This window comes from Opisthocomus hoazin, chromosome 5, assembly GCF_030867145.1.
Source record: "Opisthocomus hoazin isolate bOpiHoa1 chromosome 5, bOpiHoa1.hap1, whole genome shotgun sequence".
NCBI lineage: Eukaryota > Metazoa > Chordata > Aves > Opisthocomiformes > Opisthocomidae > Opisthocomus > Opisthocomus hoazin.
Genome location: NC_134418.1, coordinates 74,293,019 through 74,308,944, shown reverse-complemented (window position 1 = coordinate 74,308,944; position 15,926 = coordinate 74,293,019). Strand labels below are relative to the sequence as shown.

The 15,926-nt window shown below is 39.7% G+C and overlaps 1 long non-coding RNA gene across 2 annotated transcripts in view; it reads right to left on the bottom strand.

Moving 5' to 3' along the window:
* The window catches only part of LOC142361458 (uncharacterized), a 68,879-nt gene extending 52,973 nt beyond the window's left edge, over positions 1-15,906 (bottom strand). For both annotated transcript variants that reach the window (XR_012764086.1, XR_012764085.1), the window contains exons 1-2: positions 15,412-15,906; positions 7,875-8,087 (exon numbers count right to left, since the gene is read on the bottom strand). This is a non-coding gene — a long non-coding RNA (uncharacterized LOC142361458). The remainder of the gene's footprint in view (positions 1-7,874; positions 8,088-15,411) is intronic.
* Positions 15,907-15,926: the final 20 nt, after the last annotated feature.

Sequence of the window (15,926 nt, the reverse complement as noted above, 5' to 3'; positions counted from 1 at the left end):
AAAATACACAGGCGTACTTCAGGAAACACTACTTAAAATGGCCTAGTTTCGAAAGAATGGCGATCCCCCTTGTCAAAACAATTTATGCTGTATGGCCACACAGCCTCGTGATTAAGACGCTTGAACCCCCTAGCCCCATATTGTGTGGGAATGCTCTAATCATTCACTCATTTCACAAAACAAAGGATAGCTCATCTGTCCTACCTACCCTGTAAATTTAAAGAAATTGGCCAAAATAACCATTCTTTTTTCTGAAGTTCAAGTGAACAGGACAGGTAAATATTTGGGCAGAGAGTTGTCGATTTTCAGACTACCAATTAGATCTAAGTTTCAAAGAGCTACCAGTCTGAATTCAAACAAGATGGCAGTCACTGAAAAGAGTGGAATCTTCTGTATTACTGGAGTTTTTCTGCCAAAAATATAGTCCCTAACACTGTTCAGCAGGGGCTTTTGAGAATCACAGTCTTGGATTTAGATGCTTAAACCATCTACAGATCCAGTTGTGGTGCTTTATACTTCTGTGGATCTTGGCCTGAAACATCCTAAACCTTGGTTTAAATTAGAATAATTCTGGCACTATGAGAAACTGCAGAGGTCTACTATGGGAAAGTTACTACTACCTTTGACACTCATGCTGTCTGCCGTCAGGCATGCCAAGAGTTACTGGTGTTAGCAGCACTGCAACAGCTACCATGAGGACTGCTTCCTCACTAATAATAATGGTTGAAAGATGTAGGGCAAAGGCTGGTATAGACACATATCTGATTGTTCAGGCTGATTATTTGTTCTCAGTTAGAGCAACAAAAGGAAGCTATGCAATGAATTTGTGCAATGAAATGAAAGAGTTAAGCAAAGTGTTTTCCCAGTTTTCTCCAACTTTGCTGATTTCTCCAGCTCTGTCTCCCTTCTGAGTTTGCTACTGTGTTAGCTCTGCCTGATTAGTCATGTGCCTATGTGAATCAGCATGAAATAATTCATGTGTGTCTTAGCTTCATTGGATTACATTTAGTCATGCAATATTTGATTTGTCTTGATTCCTAGATTCCTAGTGTATGATTTTGAATTTACACATAGTTACTCTCCAAATTTTTGGACCCCTTTGCTGGCTCTTTGGAGATCCTGCCCCGAACTTTCTCTGCTCAGGATGCCAGATGTGGTCAGTAGCTCTGAGCTCAAGCCCAGAAACTAAAAAAAGACCAAAACAGATATGGAAAAAGAACCTAAAGTGGTGCCAAGATCTACCCCCACTTTTTATGTGTGAAAGGTGCTTTGAAGACTTTGAGCAAACAAATGCTCCATCCACACGCCCAACGCCACAAAAAAATGACTTCAGAAAAACTGCCAAAGAAAACCTGGAGGCTCCAGACTAGGAGCATCATTTGCATTTACTAGCCATCTCTGATTCAACATGCACACAGTTGAATTTTGTGACTTATATGCTACAGGATCATTTTCAAGAGAATGTATTTCTACCCTACAGAAGATAGACATGAATTAAATATAAAGGAAAAACAGGTTTACTTGTAAAAGCCAAAAGTCCAAAATAAAATAAATAGATATTTTCAGGAATAGACTATCCAGTGATAACAAGAGGCACTGTGCAATTCTCTTTCTTCTTTGGGAAGAATACTCATTCTTTTATATAATTCAAGTAGGTCAATAGGCATTACAGAGGCAGAGAATATTTTTAGCATATTTTTAATGTCTTGTAACTCCATCATTTGTGAAAATTAATGTTATTCTCTTCTTCCACCCCCTATAAAATATTGCCTGTCTGTTCTTTCAATCCATATTTAAAACTTTGTGGTTAAACTGTCTCTAGTGTGGGGGATCATGATCATACCAGATTCTCAGTCCTTAGAAGTATAAGAGCCACTAAATACTTCCAGCTTGTCTGAAATTAATATAGAATCACACAGTAACTAGATTTATAGACTTGACCTTAATCTCACTAAATCCGGGAGGAGAAAGAACAAAAACTCTTACTGTAAAAGTGCTAAAAATATCACATACAGAATTTATTTCTTCTCATTTAAACAAGAGTATTTTTTTAAGGTATAGAATCAGATAAGCTCATTAAAAGGCACTCTGAGATACACATATATGTTTTTCTTGGCACTGAACGCTATCAGCCCCACCTAATGTCACCTAAGCCAGGAAGAAAAACACAAACTCACTCTGTAAATACTGTTGCCCTTTTGCCAGGTTGTACCAGTTTGGGGAGTTTGTAATGGGCTGGCTTATCTTTCAAATAATAAAAGTAGTGACATGGAGAACTGGACTATTTCCTAGGTATGGAAAGGTATGCAGGCTATGTAAATATGTACACACACACATAAATGTATTTTGACTATCGAATGCATATTGATATAGACAGAAGGATAGAATGGAGAATACCTAAATTGCTTTAAAAAATTCAAACATTCTTCAAAAATAATATGTTTTCTCTCGAAAAATGTTCTGAAAAATGTATGGAATAGACTTAGTTAACTTAGTAGACATTATAGTACTGCTATAATACTGAAAAAATGTCTGTACTCGTTCTGAACAGAGATCCACATATTCTAAAATCCTGTCTTTGACAGTAACCAGAACAGAACAGAACACATATGTGTTGTAATTCTTCCACATTTTACTATCCCACCTTCAGATCTGGTAATTTGGTGTCTAATTAACCTGAATTGTATTGATCATTTTTTGAACCCACATAAAACTACAGCATCCCATGGCAATGGGTTCCACAGTCTTAACTGCATTATGCACACTGTAATGATTTCACCCTCACCCCAACATCTGTCTTTTAAATAGTCAAATACTCCTTTCTGGTTAGCCACTGATGCTGAAAAGGGGGGCTGGAGCCAAATGAACAGACACCCAAAGCACAGGGCTAAGACCTATGTGGTGCTTAGCATTCATACTCGCCTGCCCTATGCAGCTCAGCAGGAATGTTTCCCCTTTAGAGCACCCACCTCATTCTCTCCATGAACTGTGTAGAAAGCTTATGCATAGCGTGCCTCACTTCAGCGATCTGAATCAACCAGCTGGGACAAGATGCCTCATATCTTGGCATTGCATCGCTTACTTGGAGGTGGTTGAACAACCATTCTGTATTTTGGTCATTAACTGTAGATTTATACACGTGATATATATATATGCCAGTTGGCATCATGAGCCTGAGAAAAAGTTCTGTTGATGTGGACTTCTTTAATTTCAGTGCTGGATTATGAATATCTTCAGATCACCAGAACACTTTAATTAAAGTCTGTTGAAGACTTCTGCTGCAATACTGTAAATTGCCTTATAGATTTTGCTGTCTCAGCTGCTTAGGAATGGATTACGTAGGTCTTTACACGTAGGCTGCGATTCACAAGCCAACACAAAATTTCCCTCCAAAACTGGGAGGATGATTTTTTATCATACCCAGGTATATCTAACGTTTGTAAAGCACACACTTCAGTATCTTTTGGGAGTTTCATGGTTTATAGCAAAACAAAGGGCAATAATTGGAAGAAGCTAAAAATTGTGGGGGGATTGAATTCATGGGAATGCAGTCTAGTAGTATTATCTCCATTTGTCCTCCAGGCAGACAATTTGTCTAAATTTATTTTGCCTAGTAAAGTTAAAAACCCCTGACTAGAATGGCTGAGAATTTGAAGTTCCTTTTTACGGAAAATTCTCACATTGCACAAGTACTTTTATCACTACAAAGGAATTCATAGTCAGGAAATTTCACAATTATTCATGGAATATGAAATTGGAAATTCTGGGAAAAAAAAAACCTGCTAGGAAATGGAAACATATCAAGAAATATTATATATAACAGAAACCACACTATGGCATAACACAACTAAGAGGAAATAAAAGCCGAAGTAAAGAATAACAAAACAAATTTGGAATGAAACATATTCATTTTTCCAAAGAAATCTTATCATTACTAATAAAATAAATAGTCTTGTTCTAATGACTTTTTGCTTTGAAACTTGTCAAAATAAATGTGGTTCCATAAGAGATTTGGGCTTTCCTAATGCTGAAACACTAAACATCCCTACTTCTAGAGCAGAGTGACTTGAAACATGATGTGGTACAGGGAGCTAGAAAGATGGAATGATCTAGTCTGATTCACTTCACGTTTACAAAAATACTTAGGTTTTCACCAGGATTCATTTTGGTCTTACATGGTTCACAGATTTTTGGTAGAGTATTTCCCTATGTTCATTCTCATATTTTTATTTTGGATTTTTAGCTTCTCATTTTTCAGGATACTTTTTCACTTGTCTTGTGAAAAGACAAAGAACTGACCCTTAACATCTCAAACATTATGCTGATATTCAGTAATGTTACAGGGTATTAAATAATTCAAAGAGGAGCAATATTTCTCTCTTTTAACTTAAAAAGCATTTCACAAAAATTGAAAATTTTGTTTAATAGTATAATGCTAAGGTACTGACAATCACCATTCCAAGAAATCAAATTCATTTACATAAGGATGAAGGTCTAGATCCATAAAAAGCTGTCTGTATCTCAATAGTTATGTATATGCTTCATTTGTACAGACCTGCTAAATCCATCAACTGCGGTGCCTTATAACATACAAGAGGGAAATAAGGTATCCAAATAAACAGTCTGCCTACCTTAATATGAGACTGTTCAACTCATTCACTGTACACATTTCTAAATATTTTCGAAGGCAGAAAGTAGGAAACAATGGTGGTGTTGGGGTGACTGTTGGACTTGATGATCTTCGAGGTCTTTTCTAGCCTTAATGATTCTATGATCCTACGATTCTATGAATAAAAGGAAGGTATTTGCTATGTCCCTGCCTTTATATTTCACATTGTGTCTGGGCAAATAAAATTTCATTGTTGCCCTCTATCACAAGAAAGCTAGAAGAACTTAAGCCTTAAAGCAGCTTAAATTTAGGTGGGTAAACGTTGCCTCTGAAATGAGAGAGATATGGATTTGAACCTTCCCCTCTCCCTGACACAAAAAAGAAAAGAACCACAGACTTGATAAATATTTTGCCATGGAATTATTTTGAAAATTAGGAGTTGCACAACAACATAATCTAGCAAGAGAGGCGTTCTCATGGTATTATGTACAAAGCCCAAATCCGTATCTATGCTCTCTGTTCACGTCGCAGAATATAGGACCAGTCAGGAGACTGGAAGATTCTACAGAAATGGGTTCCTGCATGTACTAGACAAAGATTAACACATAGTTTACACTTTATTCATTAACTCTGTCAGTGAGACAGTTTTCCTGGCAAAAACAAAAACATCTAAATGGTGCAGTGGCTGAGCACGTCTTTGAAAACTACTGAGGTCCTTTTGCAGATGTAGCTCTGCATAACACAGCCAAAGTACACAAGAGGCATGCAGCTGAAGGAGGAATAAAATATGTATCTGTGTTTAGATCTAGAAATGGTCACAACAATTAGGAATCCTTTTTAGACATCTTGTCCTATGCTGCATTAACAGCTTGAGTATGCCAAATAACATATTTAATTCATATAAACATGACTAACCTGTCCTTACCTGCTCACATATATTCACCTTCTCCAAGGCAATCACTGCTTCATAATCTCCACATTGATACAGTCCTAACTTAAGCCCACCATCAAAGCAAACATTGGTGGGTTTCAGTGGAATACCCCTTAGAGTGTTAAAGTAATTTCCATTCAAAAGTCTTTATGTAAATTAGTTCTATCTTCACCTTGTTGATGTCTTTATTATTTAATTTTTTTTCACTTTAATCCTCAACCTTCTAACACAATCCTGCATATGCAGTTTTAGCACTAAATGTCATCTTCAAAATGTTAAATTAAAGGAAAGGTTTAGGAAATTGAATACTATTACATCATGCATTTTAGTCCCAAAAGAGAGTTTCCTGAATTCTTTGTTCAGACTCATCCAGATTTCTCAATGATGTAATGAAATAATAACTAAAACAAAGCAGAATTGAAAAGTAAAAAATAACTATCAATGTAATATTAGAAAATTAAACATTTTTCTCAGATTTAATAAATATGAATATTGTTTGAGCTAGCTGTCATAAAACACATGTTGGTGTCAGAGAAAATATCCTTTCTAAGATGTCATTTATAGTTACTGTAGAGCCTTTTTGCACAGCTGCTTAAGCATGGAAGGACAAAGCTAGTGTAGGGGCTCAGAGGGAGGAGTGAGCAGGAAAGGGGAGCCTCTGCTTTGCAAAAAAAGGTAATGATGCATTAATTGTTCCAAAAAAATGGAACAATGTAGACTATGAAACTGCCAAGGCTTCACTTTTCTTCCTGTGGGAAGTCCATAGCAGACCAGAGCTAACTCACATTCCTGACTACCATTCCATGGACTTACCCAAAAAAATCTTACTAGTCTCGATACTTGCTTAACTTGTCTTTACCTGCAGTTTTCCAATTTGATGAAAATATCCGATATGAAAATTTCTTACTTTTGACACAGTAGCATTACGAAGAAATTTAAGTGGACTAATTCTAATAAGAAAGGTCACATAGCTTCTTAAATTGTGCTGCCAACCCTGTTCATAATTACCCACATAATAATTTAAAAGCAAATGGTTTATGCTCTCCTTTATGAATATCTATAATTGTTCAAGTTGAAAATAAAATAATTTTCTAAAAACACTAAATTTGAAGAAAATAGTTTATGCACTGCAGTAATATCAATGTAAGTACTAAATCAATTTTTTTCTGGAAAACGTTTTTATTGTCCCCAGTCCCGAGACAAACATGAGCTTAATCTTTTCATACCATTCTTTTAATGAATGTACATGTGTGAGATGAAATAAGGTCAAACCATTTTTGCTGTCAGCTACTGTCTGAATTACCTCAAGATGGAATTGGTCCAACAATTTAACAAAAAGAAAATCTTCACTATAAGTACTAATTGGAAAATGTGCAAACATTAAAAACACTGTATCAGCTACTTTGCTGTCAGAAACTGTCAGACTCGACTTTCATTGAGGCATATAGTATGCATCAGGGACATATCTGGACAATACACACATTGCAAATTAAAGCAGTTTCCTAAGTTCAACAAGGCCAAGTGCAGGGTACTGCACATGGGTAGGCGCAACCTCAGGTATCAACACAGGCTGGGGGATGAAGGGCTTGCTTGAGAAGAGCCCTGTGGAGAAGGTCTTGGGACTGCTTCTGGATGAAAAGCTGGACATGAGCCACCAATGTGCACTCAGAGCCTGGAAGGCCAACCGCATCCTGGGCTGCACCAAAAGAATCACAGCCAGCAGGTCGAGGGAGGTGATGCTGCCCCTCCGCTCTGGTGAGACCCTACCTGGAGTTCTGCATGCAGCTCTGAAGCCCTCAACACAGGAAAGACAGGGACCTGTTGGAGCAGGTCCAGAGGAGGGCCACTAAAGTGATCAGAGAACTGGAGCACCTCTGCTGTGAGGAACGGCTGAGAGAGTTGGGGCTGTTCAGCCTGGAGAAGAAGAGGCTCCAGGGAGACTTTCTTGTGGCCTTTCAGTACTTAAAGGGGGCTCATAAGAAAGATGGGAACAAATGTTTTAGGAGGGCCCATTGCAATAGGACAAAGGGTAATGGTTTTAAAGTGAAAGAGGATAGATTTAGACTGGACATAGAGAACAAATTTTTTACAGTGAGGGTGGTAAAACAGTGGCACATGTTGCCCAGAGAGGTGGTAGATGCCCCATCCCTGGAAACATTCAAGGTCTGGTTGGACGGGGCTCTGAGCAAGCTGATCTAGTTGAAGGTGTCCCTGCGCATGCCAAGGGGTTTGAACTAGATGACCTTCAAGGGCCCCTTCCAACCAGACTATTCTACGATTCTATGATTCTAAGTGATGAAGCCTCATACAGAGTTTTCATGTAATCCAGCATACCTTGTTGTTAGTAGGGATTCTTCACCATTGTAGTCAGCTGCTTTTCTAGTTTGAACTAAGTGCACTGCTTTGCTGAACACCTTTTAGTTGCTGTGACGCATATTCAAAGGTTCCTTGTGCAATTGTATTACTTCAGGAGAAGCCATTTTCTGAAAAAGGTGGCAAAGCGATCTGCTTTCCTTCTTTGTTTCTGCAAAGTGATCCCAGGTTGCTCTGCAAATGTAAATGCATAATGTTATGTTAATGACCTGTAGGGAGAAATCAGTTGTGCTTGTTTATAACATATTTATGGCCTTAACTCTTTTGTGCACTGGAAGCATTTATAGTCTCACCGTATGTATTTGTATTACAGAATCACAGAATAACAGAATGCTAGGGGTTGGAAGGGACCTCTGTGGGTCATCTAGTCCAATCCCCCTGCCAAAGCAGGGTCACCTAGAGCAGGCTGCTCAACATTGCATCTGTTTAAATTTGACTGCCTTCAAGGATGGAGACCCCACAAGCTCTCTGGGCAACATGATCCCATGCTGAACCACACTTGCAGGAAAAAAACATTTGTTCTGGTATTTAAGTGGGATTTCCTGAATTTCAATTTTTGCCCATTGACAATTGGCTGTGTCTTCTTTACATCCTCCTATCAAGTATTTACACATATTGATGAGATCCCCCTCAGCCTTCTCTTCTCCAGCCTGCACAGTTCCAGCTCTTGCAGCCTCTCCTTTTATGTTAGATGCTCCAGTCCCTTCATCATCTCAGGCTTTTCACTGAAACTGCTCCAGCACATCCATGTCTCTCTTGCACTGGGGAACACAGAGATGGACCTAGCATGCCAGATGCATCTCAGCAGGGCTGAGCAGAGCGGAAGGGTCACCTCCCTCAACCTGCTGGTGGTGCTCTGCCTAACGAAGTCCAGGAGGCTGTTTGCCTGCTTTGCTGCATGGACACACTGCTGGCAGATGTTCAGCTTTTTGTCCAACATTATTAAAATCATTGTGAAAAAAAATCTTCACAGTCAATGGCACTTTATGTTAGTTTGAATCTGTTCTTAGATCTTAAACAAATAATTTCATTTACTTCAGACCACAGTCTTAAGGGTGTGTTATGCATCTCCCTTTGCATATGACATTCTAAAATTCCATGTCCTCATTTATTTCACAACAATTCTTTGTTAGGTTTTCTATGTTGTCATTTAAAATGACATACTGGTGACCTTATTGAATACCTAAGTATGTTACCATATTTGATGTGGCTGTGGATTCTGTTTTTATATGATTTCTGAAATGTGTTGGGAGACTTAATTACACAGCTTCACATAAAAATTTTTGCAATGCATTATAGGTTTACCATCCCAGCAAAACAATGACAAGAGGTTTCGAGTTTGATAAAATAGTCGAAGATATAATTTTCCAGTAGCAAGAAAGGTTTTCAGATTTCTTTAATTCTGAAAACAGATGTTTATTTCTGCATGTTTGAATAACAGAAATACAAAATGGAAGAGACATACCCAGTTATTTACATTGTCTTAGAGGAATGTGCTTATAAGTAAGATTTCCAGATACCCTAGAATATAATGGCTAACGTGAACTTATCTCAATAATTACATTGAGGATATCAGCTTCTTCCTATCAGTCATATGAAGTAAATCCTATTACACAAACCACAACTAATTTGTAGGTCTCAGCAAATGAATTCAGCATGTGCCGATGATGCTTGATCTCCACACAGGTTGGTAATAAACATTTCAGTTACAGCTTTTAATTTGGACGGAAGGATGAGTGTGGCTGCATTCATAAAAAATAAAGATGCTTATACCAGCATTACATGCTCCTTTTACCAAGATGCATAGGTGAGTTCCTTAAAACCCTGAATGTTCCTTTGTCAGTCAAGATTCATCTGAGGATCTCAGCTAGAAAATCAATAATACATTATCCTCAATTGACCAGCAAAGGCAGTTTATTTTGTAGTTGTAAACATTTTAAATGATCAGAAATAATATCCACTAACCGACTCTAAACTTCTAATCGTTAAAATACTTCGTAAACAGGTTACTGGCTTAAATCCTAAGTATTAGCTATAGTCTTCCCTTCAATATAAAACTACTTCATTACACATTTGCATAGATTTTTTTAAATAACTGCTGCTATTTTTAATATCTACAATTAAGGTTACATGGACTATGCCTGAAATAAAGATTTCTGGGTTATTTTTGCATTTTCACCAACTAATATCAGCAGTTACATTTCCTTCAGAAATTAAGAACTCTGTTCTAGTAGTTTTATATGCTTTATTGTTGTTGTAATTCAGTTTCTGATTCAATTTAATGTATTTCTTAACACTGAGCATAAAAAATAATTTAAAAGGATGAAATTCTTATAAGGAAAAGTGCCATGGTGTTGGCATTTGAGATTCTTAACTCATTTATTAATTTCAGCTTAAGTGATGGGTCATTTCTAGTAAGTACATCACTTAACTGTTCTTTTGTTTCATTTTTCGTAACTTTTCTTTAAGTTCTGGGTTCTTTTTCCACATTATTTCTGAGTGTCACCACATCATTCTTCTCACCAGATGGTAATCCACGGCACGTTACAAGTACTCTGTAGCACTTCCAGGTTTTTGCACACAAGACAATCGTGGAATCTCTCTGACTTCCCTAAAACATACATACAACAATCACACTGCAGCACAGAATACTCTGCACTACCTCTGAAAATCTCTGTATGTGATATATTTTCCTAAAACAGAACACTCAGAAACTGATGTACCGAGACAGTGGTTATGTGTAGAGACAAGAAATGAGGGAGCCAAAATGTTAGTTTGAAACACAGCTATCGCTGTCAGACACTACAGAAATTTGGGGAGCAGGATGAGGATTCATTGGATTCATGGCGCTCTGTTAACTCACTATTTTTCAAAGTTGGAATTAAGGTTTTCTGAGATTTCTCTCTTTTTTTAGGTTCTTGCTTTTAAAATGTTAAAACATAATCAAAAACATATTGCTTCTCTCTTCATCTGGATATTAGTTAAAGAAAGCACATTAGTAGTAATTATCATTGCTACTAATCATTAATAAGACTTCAACATTTCAACAAATATCAAAAAGTGTATTATCTATGTGGTTATAGTCCTCTAAGGAAGCAGACAATTCTGTTGCAGTAGAATTACACAGTACTAAGAAACCCAAGTTACTTTACCAGGCAGCTGGTCTGATTTTAATTGATCACATTAGCTTACTCGCTTTTTAAGAAGCCTTTTACAGCTTGAGTGTAAGCCTACAACAATTTCTTTCCAAACGTATAGATATTTGAACTGCTTGACGAGTGGATAATCACATGAATAGGGTAGACAGTCAGTCCTTCGTGTAGTGTGCTGCCAAAGTTGCAAGAGGCATGGGAGGGGTTCATATATTGTGTTTTGTTTTTACTGCCAGCTGCCTTACTGCTGTGGTGTTTAAAGACAGTGCCAAACACAAGGTTTTAAAGGATCTCCTATAATTATATCAGATAGAGAAAGGGCTGGGCATGCTTTAACACTGAATCCTTCCTTATTCATTTAGAGCCTGGCTAGAGCCTTGAGAAGTTTAACACCTTGCAGAACTGCCTTCCTAGCAACTCCTGTACTGCCCTGGCCGTACACACTTGTGCTCATATTGTCTTTCTTCCAGTAGATTATAATTTTTCAAAGTGTATTATTGGTTCTCAGGCATGCAATTAACCCTATATTCCCTAAGTTATCAGTGACTTTTTAAAAAGTGACTTCAATAATAATACTTATGTCTTCATTGAGCACTGTGTTACCTGACTTACTTTGAGTTTGGTTTTTCCTTAAAAGCATGAAATATCTAAGGTGAAACACTAGCAGCTTATTGTTCCCCAGTTATTTGACCTATATGCAGGACAATGAACTGAAAAATTTACCATTGTGATGCCTAGGATACAGGCAGTGGTAATGTTGAGCATGACTGTAGGAATTTGATCACGGAAAGGCATGCCAAAGAGCTAGAAAAAGCTCTCTGAATAAACACCCAGGACTGGATTTCTAAATCCCCATGTCCTTAGCTTCCTAGGCAGCTATTTCCTACCCCTCTTCGCTAGATATTTTGCACTAGATAATTTTCTTTACTCCAAAACCTTTCTTTCAGTCATAGTAGATGTTTCCAAACCAACAGGAAGCTCTCTAACTCTTAGCATTCCTTCTTCTCTAATGCCAGTTAAAGGCAATCTAAAAACCAGTCATCACCTCTCCCACCTCTCATTTACTGTAATGTCCTCCCATGTGCTCTGACAAATCTTTTCACAAAAACTGCATACTTTCTAGGCATTCTTACAAATCAGGAAATTGCAGTGTACAAGTTTCTCGTTCCCTTTTTGAATGTCTCCAGCAACTTCCCTTTTCTACTTTATAAAGCAAAGTGATCTAGTCTTCACTTTATGATCCTCCTTAAGCTCCTAAACCCAGCCTTTTTATTCTCATGTACTGCTAAGACATTAACTTCCATTCCTATTCTGACAATACTACTAACTTCAATTGCTAGATCTCATATTTTCAGAAAACGCATTATGTTTTTTCCTATCCTGCCTGCTATTTTTGAAAAGACAGACAACCACAAGGCTGTTTGTTTTAGTGTCTCTCTCCAAATCTCACCATGGAAGTCGACATCTTGAACAATTCACATAGTATGAGCTGTGTTAATAGATTCATGACTATTTTCTCACACTCTGCTTTGATATATCCTGTGATATATCACAGGACTGGCTGGGTAGACGAAGGGAGAGCCGTGGATGTTGTCTACCTTGACTTCAGCAAGGCTTTCGACACAGTCTCCCATGATATCCTCCTAGGGAAGCTGAGGAAGTGTGGGCTGGATGAGTGGTCGGTGAAGTGGATAGAGAACTGGCTGAATGGCAGAGCTCAGAGGGTTGTCATCAGCGGCGCTGAGTCTAGTTGGAGGCTGGTAACTAGTGGTGTCCCCCAGGGGTCAGTACTGGGCCCAGTCTTGTTTAACTTCTTCATCAACGACCTGGATGAAGAGTTAGAATGTACCCTCAGCAAGTTTGCTGATGACACCAAACTGGGAGGTGTGGTAGATACACCAGAAGGCTGTGCTGCCATTCAGCATGACCTGGATAGGCTGGAAAGCTGGGCAGAGAGGAACCTGATGAGGTTCAACAAAGCCAAGTGCAGGGTCCTGCACCTGGGGAGGAACAACCTCATGCACCAGTACAGGCTTGGGGTGGACCTGCTGGAGAGCAGCTCTGCGGAGAGGGACCTGGGTGTCCTGGTGGACGACAAGTTAACCATGAGCCAGTAGTGTGCCCTGGCTGCCAAGAAAGCCAATGGGATCCTGGGGTGCATCAAGAAGAGTGTGGCCAGCAGGACGAGGGAGGTTCTCCTTCCCCTCTACGCTGCCCTAGTGAGGCCTCATCTGGAGTACTGTGTCCAGTTCTGGTCTCCCCAGTTCAAGAAATAACTTCAAAAAAAACTCACTATTTTTTCAAAAGCCGTCAATTTACAAATCACAGAAAAAAAAAAGTCATAACTAGCCCCCCAAGTTTCAACAAGAAGACCGAGATGCTAACTCTGGATTTCTAATATGGTAAATGTCTACAAAGAGGTTCTTCCTACAGGCATCATTTTATCTTTTGTGCAGTTGGTCATATTACAAACTTGGGGTGGTAAAGGACTAAGTGGCAAAGAAGTCCTTACGAGTACCTGTAGTGAGCTGGTAGCAAATCCAGTGTGGTTTGCAGGAGTGAAGCATACACATCGCTTGCAGCCAAGCGATCTCTGATGGCTCCAGGGATAAATCACAGAGCCATCCTTCTCTTACATCCTCCTGGGTTTGGAGGACTGACACATACTGTTCTAGCTAGGAACACCATCTCTAATTTCAATTATATTTTGCCAAGGTTATGGGTATTGACGTGGAGCTTTTGTTGCTGTCTTGTAAGACATGTTGATTAGATTCTTGAATGGAATAATGAAAAGAGTCCATTAGATTCTTGAATGGAATAATGGGAAGAGTCCATTCAGCCAACAAAATCAGAGTTAGAAACCCTGGCTTAGCTGATCACAATACTTTTAAATGAGTTCAACCTATGATACCCAGGATTATATTCAACCAAGCTGATATTTGGGACACAGATTTAGATTTGTTTTACGGAAACAGTGTGTGCACTCAGATCTTAAAGCATTCCAGCGTCTCTGAAGTCCAGATTGTTCTTAACGTTCATGCCAAGTTAACAATTTAAAAAACAGTTGCCAAAGGTCATTCCAACTACAGCTGTTTGGAAACACAGATGGGTTTATTGATCTTTTCCCTTGCAAAGCACTTTAAAAACGTATTAATCCACCGTGGAAATAAAGAGCGTGACAGATGTTGATCATGATTTGGCCAAAGGCGGGGGGGGAAGGGGGTAGGAGTTTGTCTGAGTTGGGCTGAGAGTGAAAGACTCCACTGTAATGCCACTGCGAGGTCCCTGTGTGGTAATCCTGTTCTCACCATGTGCCTTTGACCCAGCACTGTACTTGTCTCTCAACACATTGGGGAAGCTGGCTCAGCTGGTTGGGAAAGAGCTCGTTAGGCCCGGCAGTTTAGGTGGCACGAATTTCACAGCTCCAAAGCAAGCTGGAGCCCTCCCAGAGATACAGGTATCATACTCAAACAAACCACTAATCCCAGAGGCCGGCTCTGACTGCATTTACGAAGTACTGTGAATCATGATCTTTAGGAAAACTAAATGGCTGCTATCCAATTTAGCAGCTGGATTATATTAGTTCGCATTTTTAAGGACAAAGGTTGTAACAACAAGATCTTGTGTTACTGGGTTTACTCAATTAGGTAACATAGTTACCTTAATTGTTCTGTAACAGTTTGCTGGTGTTAGGTGCGATACAGTTTATTTCTTCACAGTAATACAAAAGAAGGGAATTCCATACATGAAGGCAGCCTCATAAAAAACAGGCAGCTGGGAGAAGAGATGGGGCAAAATAGCCACGCTGTTGCTGAGAAGCAAGGAAAAATGACAACAGACACTAGTGACAGAGATAAAGCCTGAGTCGGAGTACTTCAGGGCCTTGAAAGTACGAGCGCAAAGTTTAAACCTGATACATCAGGCAAAAGAAAACTGAGGACACACACACACATACACGATGCACATATGTTCACAGAGCTGAGGACTGCAGCAATGGATTTTTCCCACCTACCCAACGCTCCACAACATTGTATGTCCTACGGAATGACATTTGTGAATCTCACAACGGGCTAACGAACAAGAAAATGGATTTCAGCTTTTGGATCAGTAGGGTTGCTCTTATTTCTCCTGTATGGTGACATATTATGGTGATCAATTTTAGTTGCATGTAAATCACACTATGCAGCAGAAATTAGCTTATAAGCTGTAAAAGTGGTTAAACACTTTTTAAGGTACAAGCTATGTTATCCATAGACCTGAAAATTTCTAGAAAGCACTTCCCTTGATATGTCTAATATCCATGATGTTTAAATGGCTGTTTTTTTGTACAAACAGATTCTACTTACTGGCAGAATGAGAGGGAGAAGCCTGGTGGGGTATTCTGAAGTGTGAAAGCTCTTTGGTTGTTTGGCTTTTTTTTTTCGAGACTGAACTTTCTTTCCATTCCTCACCCTGCTGCTCACCCCGCTTGGGCCAGCCCAAACGCACGCAGCCCCGGGAGCTGCCAGGAGCCCGGATCGGAGCTCCTCGCCGCTTCTCACGCCATTTACAGAGGCGCGGAGGCTCTGACCCCGCTCCGGGGGGAGCGGCCCCGGGAACCCTTCCCCAGGGGGAGCGGCCCCGGCCCCGGGATCCCTTCCCTGGAGCTTCTCCTCGCCGGGCAGTCCCGGGGGGCCGCTGCGGGGATACAGCCGATCTCCCTCCTCTCCGGCCCTCCGTCTCCGGGGTTGATCCAGGCACCCGGGAGGACGGTTTCAGGACCTGCTCCACCCCTGGCTCCCCCCGCCCAGGCAGCGCCGGGCGGCTCTCGGCCACACGAGAGGGGAGCGGGGGGGAATGAGCCGCGGCGGCAGCGGCGGGA